Source organism: Poecilia reticulata, chromosome 4, assembly GCF_904066995.2.
Source record: "Poecilia reticulata chromosome 4, P_reticulata-male-v2, whole genome shotgun sequence".
In the NCBI taxonomy this organism is placed as follows: Eukaryota; Metazoa; Chordata; class Actinopteri; order Cyprinodontiformes; family Poeciliidae; genus Poecilia; species Poecilia reticulata.
The window spans coordinates 7634680-7644679 of NC_088833.1; the positions used below are offsets into that span (position 1 = coordinate 7634680).

General features: G+C 35.1%; 1 long non-coding RNA gene across 1 annotated transcript in view; it reads right to left on the reverse strand.

Annotated features, from left to right (window-relative positions):
* Positions 1 to 9682: 9682 nt before the first annotated feature.
* The window catches only part of LOC103476634 (uncharacterized), a 2270-nt gene continuing 1952 nt past the window's right edge, over positions 9683 to 10000 (reverse strand). Inside the window, exon 4 of the long non-coding RNA XR_535517.3 lies at positions 9683 to 10000. This exon is cut by the window's right edge and continues 321 nt beyond it. This is a non-coding gene — a long non-coding RNA (uncharacterized LOC103476634).

Consider the following 10000-nt stretch of genomic DNA (forward strand, 5'->3'; position numbering starts at 1 on the left):
CACTTCTTTCGCTGAGATAAAGCTTTTTTGGCTTCTTGGCTTCTTATCTCTTCAAACATGAGATTTAGACTTGTTTCCAGTTTGAATCTGCCAGATCTTTTGCTTCTTAGCATTTTGGAGCTGTCCATCATCTAATATGGTTGAAAATTTAATGTAGAGCTACGAAATCAGAGATTGTCCATTTTTCACTTCTTTCGCTGAGATTAAGCTTTTTTGGCTTCTAGGCTTCTTATATCTTAAAACATGATATTTAGAACTGTTTCCAGTTTGAAACCTTCTGATCTATTGCTTCTTAGCATTTTGGAGCTGTCCATCATCTAATATGGCAAAAATTGAATGTAGAGCTACGCTATCAGAGATAGTCCAATTTTCACTTCTTTCGCTGAGATAAAGCTTTTTTGGCTTCTAGGCTTCTTATATCTTAAAACATGATATTTAGACCTGTTTCCATTTTGAAACCTCCTGATCTATTGCTTCTTAGCATTTTGGAGCTGTCCATCATCTAATATGGCTGAAAATTTAATGTAGAGCTACGAAATCAGAGATAGTCCATTTTTCACTTCTTTCGCTGAGATAAAGCTTTTTTGGCTTCTAGGCTTCTTATATCTTAAAACATGATATTTAGACCTGTTTCCATTTTGAAACCTCCTGATCAATAGGAGGTTTCAAAATGCTTCTTAGCTCCAAAATGCTAAGAAGCATTTTGGAGCTGTCCATCATCTAATATGGCTGAAAATTTAATGTAGAGCTACGAAATCAGAGATATTCCATTTTTCACTTCTTTCGCTTAGATAAAGCTTTTTTGGTTTCTTGGCTTCTTATCTCTTCAAACATGAGATTTAGACTTGTTTCCAGTTTGAAACTGCCAGATCTATTGCTTTTAAAAATTTTGGAGCTGTCCATCATCTAATATGGCTGAAAATTGAATGTAGAGCTACGAAATCAGAGATTGTCCATTTTTCACTTCTTTCGCTTAGATTAAGCTTTTTTGGCTTCTAGGCTTCTTTTATCTTCTAACATGAGATGTGGACCTGTTTTCAGTTTGAAACTGACAGATGTATTGCTTCTTAGCATTTTGGAGCTGTCCATCATCTAATATGGCTGAAAATTTAATGTAGAGCTACGAAATCAGAGATTGTCCATTTTTCACTTCTTTCGCTGAGATTAAGCTTTTTTGGCTTCTAGGCTTCTTATATCTTAAAACATGATATTTAGACCTGTTTCCAGTTTGAAACCTTCTGATCTATTGCTTCTTAGCATTTTGGAGCTGTCCATCATCTAATATGGCAAAAATTGAATGTAGAGCTACGCTATCAGAGATAGTCCAATTTTCACTTCTTTCGCTAAGATAAAGCTTTTTTGGCTTCTAGGCTTCTTATATCTTAAAACATGATATTTAGACCTGTTTCCATTTTGAAACCTCCTAATTTATTGCTTCTTAGCATTTTGGAGCTGTCCATCACCTATTATGCCTGAAAATTTAATGTAGAGCTACGAAATCAGAGATATTCCATTTTTAACTTCTTTCGCTGAGATAAAGCTTTTTTGGTTTCTTGGCTTCTAATCTCTTCAAACATGAGATTTAGACTTGTTTCCAGTTTGAAACTGCCAGATCTATTGCTTCTTAGCATTTTGGAGCTGTCCATCATCTAATATGGCTGAAAATTTAATGTAGAGCTACGAAATCAGAGATATTCCATTTTTAACTTCTTTCGCTGAGATAAAGCTTTTTTGGTTTCTTGGCTTCTTATATCTTCAAACATGAGATTTAGACTTGTTTCCAGTTTGAAACCTCCTGATCTATTGCTTCTTAGCATTTTGGAGCTGTCCATCATCTAATATGCCTGAAAATTTAATGTAGAGCTACGAAATCAGAGATAGTCCATTTTTCACTTCTTTCGCTGAGATAAAGCTTTTTTGGCTTCTAGGCTTCTTATATCTTAAAACATGATATTTAGACCTGTTTCCAGTTTGAAACCTCCTGATCTATTGCTTCTTAGCATTTTGGAGCTGTCCATCATCTAATATGGCTGAAAATTGAATGTAGAGCTACGAAATCAGAGATAGTCCATTTTTCACTTCTTTCGCTGAGATAAAGCTTTTTTGGCTTCTAGGCTTCTTATATCTTCAAACATGAGATTTAAACTTGTTTCCAGTTTGAAACTGCCAGATCTATTGCTTCTTAGCATTTTGGAGCTGTCCATCATCTAATATGCCTGAAAATTTAATGTAGAGCTACGAAATCAGAGATAGTCCATTTTTCACTTCTTTCGCTGAGATAAAGCTTTTTTGGCTTTCTAGGCTTCTTTTATCTTCTAACATGAGATGTGGACCTGTTATCAGTTTGAAACTGCCAGATCTATTGCTTTTTAACATTTTGGAGCTGTCCATCATCTAATATGACAGAAAATTGAATGTAGAGCTACGAAATCAGGGATAGTCCATTTTTCACTTCTTTCGCTGAGATAAAGCTTTCTTGGCTTCTAGGCTTCTTTTATCTTCAAACATGAGATGTGGACCTGTTTTCAGTTTGAAACTGACAGATGTATTGCTTCTTAGCATTTTGGAGCTGTCCATCATCTAATATTGCTGAAAAATTAATGTAGAGCTACGAAATCAGAGATAGTCCACTTTTCACTTCTTTCGCTGAGATAAAGCTTTTTTGGCTTCTTGCCTTCTTATATCTTAAAACATGATATTTAGACCTGTTTCCAGTTTGAAACCTCCTAATGTATTGCTTCTTAGAATTTTGGAGCTGTCCATCATCTAATATGGCTTAAAATTGAATTTAGAGCTACGAAATCAGACAAAGTCCATTTTTCACTTCTTTCGCTGATATAAAGCGATATTGGCTTTAACTCTTAAAAGATAAGAATTAGACCTGATTCCAAATTAAACAGCCAGATGTACTGCTTTTCAGCATTTTGAAGCTTTTCAAAATCTAACTAAATGGAACTTAACTGTGGAGCTTCGTAAACTCAAGATCTCCATTTATTACTTATTTCGCTGAGATAAAGCGATTTTGGCTTCAACTCTATTAAAACATAAGAATTAAACCTTGTTCCAGTTTAAAACAGCCAGATGTACTGCTTCTCAGCATTTCGGAGCTGTCCAACATCTAACTAAATTGGAACTTAACTGTCGAGCTTCTTAAACTCAAGTAGTCCATTTATTACTTCTTTCGCTGAGATAAAGCGATTTTGGCTTCAACTCTATTAAAACATAAGAATTAGGCCTGATTCTAGTTTAAAACAGCCAGATGTACTGCTTTTCAGCATTCTGAAGTTGTTCAACATCGATCTAAGTTGGAACTTAACTGTGGAGCTTCCTAAACTCAAGATGTCCATTGATTATTTTTTTTGCTGAGATAAAGCGATTTTGGCTTCAACTCTATTAAAACATAAGAATTAGACCTGATTCCAGTTTAAAACAGCCAGATATACTGCTTCACAGTATTTCGGAGCTGTCCAACAAATAACTAAACTGAAAATTAACTTTAGAGCTTCATAAACCCAACAAGTCAATTTATTACTTCTTTCGCTGTGATAAAGCGATGTTGACTTCAACTCTATTGAAACATAACAACTAGACCTGATTCCATTTTAAAACAGCCAGATATACGGCTTTTCAGCATTTTGAACCTGTTCAACATGTAACTAAATAGAAACTTAACTGTTTAGCTTTGTAAACTCAAGATATCCATTTATTACTTCTTTCGCTGAGATAAAGCGATTTTGGCTTCAACTCTATTGAAACATAAGAATTAGACCTTATTCCAGTTTAAAACTTCCAGATATACTGCTTCACAGTATTTCGGAGCTGTCCAACAAATAACTAAACTGAAAATTAACTTTAGAGCTTCATAAACCCAAAAAGTCAATTTATTACTTCTTTCACTGTGATAAAGCGATGTTGACTTCAACTCTATTGAAACATAACAACTAGACCTGATTCCATTTTAAAACAGCCAGATATACGGCTTTTCAGGATTTTGAAGCTGTTCAACATCTAACTAAATTGGAACTTAACTGTGGAGCTTCGTAAACTCAAGATGTCCATTGATTATTTTTTTCGCTGAGATAAAGCGATTTTGGCTTCAACTCTATTAAAACATAAGAATTAGACCTGATACTAGTTTAAAACAGCCAGATGTACTGCTTTTCAGCATTCTGAAGTTGTTCAACATCGATCTAAGTTGGAACTTAACTGTGGAGCTTCGTAAACTCAAGATGTCCATTGATTATTTTTTTCGCTGAGATAAAGCGATTTTGGCTTCAACTCTATTAAAACATAAGAATTAGACCTGATTCCAGTTTAAAACAGCCAGATATACTGCTTCACAGTATTTCGGAGCTGTCCAACAAATAACTAAACTGAAAATTAACTTTAGAGCTTCATAAACCCAACAAGTCAATTCATTACTTCTTTCGCTGTGATAAAGCGATGTTGACTTCAACTCTATTGAAACATAACAACTAGACCTGATTCCATTTTAAAACAGCCAGATATACGGCTTTTCAGCATTTTGAACCTGTTCAACATGTAACTAAATAGAAACTTAACTGTTGAGCTTTGTAAACTCAAGATGTCCATTTATTACTTCTTTCGCTGAGATAAAGCGATTTTGGCTTCAACTCTATTGAAACATAAGAATTAGACCTTATTCCAGTTTAAAACAGCCAGATATACTGCTTCACAGTATTTCGGAGCTGTCCAACAAATAACTAAACTGAAAATTAACTTTAGAGCTTCATAAACCCAAAAAGTCAATTTATTACTTCTTTCACTGTGATAAGGCGATGTTGACTTCAACTCTATTGAAACATAACAACTAGACCTGATTCCATTTTAAAACAGCCAGATATACGGCTTTTCAGCATTTTGAAGCTGTTCAACATCTAACTAAATTGGAACTTAACTGTGGAGCTTCGTAAACTCAAGATGTCCATTTATAACTTCTTTCGCTGAGATAAAGCGATTTTGGCTTCAACTCTATTAAAACATAAGCATTAGACCTGATTCCAGTTTAAAACAGCCAGATGTACAGCTTTTCATCATTTTGAAGCTGGTCAACATCTAACTAAATTGGAAATTAACTGTGTAGCTTCGTAAACCCAAGAAGTCCATTTATTACTTCTTTCGCTGAGATAAAGCGATTTTGGCTTCAACTCTATTGAAACATAAGAATTAGACCTGATTCCAGTTTAAAAAAGCAAGATATACGGCTTTTCGGCATTTTGAAGCTGTTCAACATCTAACTAAATTGGAACTTAACTGTTGAGCTTCATAAACTCAAGATGTCCAATTATTACTTTTGTCGTTCAGATAAAGCGATTTTGGCTTCAACTCTATTAAAACATAAGAATTAGGCCTGATTCCAGTTTAAAACAGACAGATATACTGCTTCTCAGCATTTCGGAGTTATCCAATATCTAACTAAGCTGAAAATTAACTGCGGAGCTTCGTTAAATCCAAGAAGTCCATTTATTACTTCTTTCGCTGAGATAAAGCGATTTTTGCTTCAACTCTATTGAAACATAACAACTAGACCTGATTCCAGTTTAAAACAGCCAGATATACTGCTTCTCAGCATTTCGGAGATGTGCAACATCCAACTAAACTGAAAATTAACTGTGGAGCTTCGTAAACCCAAGAAGTCCATTTATTAATTCTTTCGCTGAGATAAAGCGATTTTGGCTTCAACTCTATTGAAATATAGGAATGAGACCTGATTCCCGTTTAAAACTGCTAGACATACTGCTTCACAGCATTTCGGAGCTGTCCAACATCTAACTAAACTGAAAATTAACTTTAGAGCGTCATAAACCCAAGAAGTCCATTTATTACTTCTTTCGCTGAGATAAAGCGATTTTGACTTCAACTCTATTGAAACATAACAACTAGACCTTATTCCAGTTTAAAACAGCCAGATATACTGCTTATCAGCATTTCCAAGCTTTCCAACATCTAACAACACTGAAAATTAACTGTGGAGCTTCGTAAACCCAAGAAGACCATTTATTAATTCTTTCGCTGAGATAAAGCGATTTTGGCTTCAGCTCTATTGAAACATAACAACTAGACCTTATTCCAGTTTAAAACAGCCAGATATACTGCTTATCAGCATTTCCAAGCTTTCTAACATCTAACAACACTGAAAATTAACTGTGGAGCTTCGTAAACCCAAGAAGACCATTTATTACTTCTTTCGCTGAGATAAAGCGATTTTGGCTTCAACTTTATTGAAATATAGGAATGAGACCTGATTCCCGTTTAAAACAGCTAGATATACTGCTTCACAGCATTTCGGAGCTGTCCAACATCTAACTAAGCTGAAAATTAACTGCGGGGCTTCGTTAAACCCAACAAGTCAATTTATTACTTCTTTCGCTGTGATAAAGCGATGTTGACTTCAACTCTATTGAAACATAACAACTAGACCTGATTCCATTTTAAAACAGCCAGATATACGGCTTTTCAGCATTTTGAACCTGTTCAACATGTAACTAAATAGAAACTTAACTGTTGAGCTTTGTAAACTCAAGATGTCCATTTATTACTTCTTTCGCTGAGATAAAGCGATTTTGGCTTCAACTCTATTAAAACATAAGAATTAGACCTGATTCCAGTTTAAAACAGCCAGATGTACAGCTTTTCATCATTTTGAAGCTGGTCAACATCTCACTAAATTGGAACTTAACTGTGTAGCTTCGTAAACCCAAGAAGTCCATTTATTACTTCTTTCGCTGAGATAAAGCGATTTTGGCTTCAACTCTATTGAAACATAAGAATTAGACCTGATTCCAGTTTAAAAAAGCAAGATATACGGCTTTTCGGCATTTTGAAGCTGTTCAACATCTAACTAAATTGGAACTTAACTGTTGAGCTTCATAAACTCAAGATGTCCAATTATTACTTTTGTCGTTCAGATAAAGCGATTTTGGCTTCAACTCTATTAAAACATAAGAATTAGGCCTGATTCCAGTTTAAAACAGACAGATATACTGCTTCTCAGCATTTCGGAGTTATCCAATATCTAACTAAGCTGAAAATTAACTGCGGAGCTTCGTTAAATCCAAGAAGTCCATTTATTACTTCTTTCGCTGAGATAAAGCGATTTTTGCTTCAACTCTATTGAAACATAACAACTAGACCTGATTCCAGTTTAAAACAGCCAGATATACTGCTTCTCAGCATTTCGGAGATGTGCAACATCCAACTAAACTGAAAATTAACTGTGGAGCTTCGTAAACCCAAGAAGTCCATTTATTAATTCTTTCGCTGAGATAAAGCGATTTTGGCTTCAACTCTATTGAAATATAGGAATGAGACCTGATTCCCGTTTAAAACTGCTAGACATACTGCTTCACAGCATTTCGGAGCTGTCCAACATCTAACTAAACTGAAAATTAACTTTAGAGCATCATAAACCCAAGAAGTCCATTTATTACTTCTTTCGCTGAGATAAAGCGATTTTGACTTCAACTCTATTGAAACATAACAACTAGACCTTATTCCAGTTTAAAACAGCCAGATATACTGCTTATCAGCATTTCCAAGCTTTCCAACATCTAACAACACTGAAAATTAACTGTGGAGCTTCGTAAACCCAAGAAGACCATTTATTAATTCTTTCGCTGAGATAAAGCGATTTTGGCTTCAGCTCTATTGAAACATAACAACTAGACCTTATTCCAGTTTAAAACAGCCAGATATACTGCTTATCAGCATTTCCAAGCTTTCTAACATGTAACAACACTGAAAATTAACTGTGGAGCTTCGTAAACCCAAGAAGACCATTTATTAATTCTTTCGCTGAGATAAAGCGATTTTTTCTTCAACTCTATTGAAGCACAAGAACTAGACCTGATTCCAGTTTAAAACAGCCAGATATAATGCTTCTCAGCATTTCGGAGCTGTCCAACATCTAACAACACTGAAAATTAACTGTGGAGCTTCGTAAACCCAAGAAGTCCATTTATTAATTCTTTCGCTGAGATAAAGCGATTTTGGCTTCAACTCTATTGAAATATAGGAATGAGACCTGAATCCCGTTTAAAACAGCTAGACATACTGCTTCACAGCATTTCGGAGCTGTCCAACATCTAACTAAACTGAAAATTATCTTTAGAGCGTCATAAACCCAAGAAGTCCATTTATTACTTATTTCGCTGAGATAAAGCGATTTTGGCTTCAGCTTTATTGAAACATAACAACTAGACCTTATTCCAGTTTAAAACATCCAGATATACTGCTTATCAGCATTTCCAAGCTTTCCAACATCTAACAACACTGAAAATTAACTGTGGAGCTTCGTAAACCCAAGAAGACCACTTCCTTCGCTGAGATAAAGCGATTTTGGCTTCAACTCTATTGAAATATAGGAATGAGACCTGATTCCTGTTTAAAACAGCTAGATATACTGCTCCACAGCATTTCGGAGCTGTCCAACATCTAACTAAGCTGAAAATTAACTGCGGGGCTTCGTTAAACCCAAGAAGTCCATTTATTACTTCTTTCCCTGATATAAAGCGATGTTGACTTCAACTCTATTGAAACATAAGAATTAGACCTGATTCCAGTCTAAAACAGCCAGATATACTGCTTCACAGTATTTCGGAGCTGTCCAACAAGTAGCTAAACTGAAAATTTACTTTAGAGCTTCATAAACCCAACAAGTCCATTTCTTACTTATTTCGCTGAGATAAAGCTTTTTTGGTTTCTTGCCTGTTGATCACTTGGAACGTAAAATTTAGCCCTGGTTCACTTTGGACCAGCCATCCACTGCTGCTCAGCATTTCCGAGCTGTCTACGTCTATTAAGGCTGAAAATTTCATGAAGAGCTGCGAATTCACAGATTGTCAATTTTTTACTTCTTTCGCTGAGATAAAGCGTTTTTTGCCTCTAGGCATATGTTCTCTTGAAACCTAAGATTTAGACTTGGTTCCACTTTAAAACAGCCTGTTATGTTGCTTCTTAGCAGTTTGAAGCTGTACAACATCTAATAAAGCTGAATATTGAATGCAGTGCTGCAAATTAACAGTCCATTTTTCACTTCTTTTGCTGAGATAAAGCTTTTTTGGCATATTGCTTGCTGATCACTTGAAATGTAAGATTTAGCCTTGGTTCCACTTTGAAACATCTAGATCTACTGCTGCTCAGCATTTCAGAGCTGTCCAACATCTAATAAGGCTGAAAATGTAATGTAGAGCTGTGAATTAACAGATGGTCCATTTTTATCTTCTTTCGCTGAGATGAAGCGTTTTTGGCCTTTGTTTTTAAGTTCTCATGAAACAATAGATGTATACCTGTTCTGTTTCCAGTTTCAAACAGTCAGATTTGATGCTTCCCAACATTTCTGAGCTGTCCAACATTTAATAAGGCTGAAAATTGAATGAAGAGCTGCAAATTCCATTTTTTACTTCTTTCACTTAGATAAATCGTTTTTTCCCTCAGAGCTTCATCTCTCACGAAACACAAAATTTATACTTATGTTTAATTTCTAACCACTAGAACTTGTCTCATAGCATTCTGAGCTGTTTTATAGCTGATATTTTTGAACATTAAATGCAGAGCTGCGAATCTACATATTCTCAATTTTCACCTTTTTCGCTGAGTTAACCATTGCCCAGTTTGAACATATTGTTAAAATGTACACACAAAAAACTTCACTGAACGAAAGTGATGGCAAAAAATGACAGCTTTAATAACATTTTGATTGAGATTTAAAATCTAGGATAACCATAAATATCATTCCTAAATACCATTGTCTGTCTAACCCAACTTTTCAATCAGTCAGTTACATTACAAATCATTTTATGCAGTTCTAGTTGTCGCAATGCAGAGGCCACCATTTTCGTCTGTCAAAATGTTGAAACAACACATACAAGCAAGCAGCTTTTCGACCACCTTGTCTTCATGTGGGTTGAACTGAATGAATGAGACAGTGAGACATTATGCCATTTTTCAGCAACATTTTCTGAAGATATGATTCTACTTT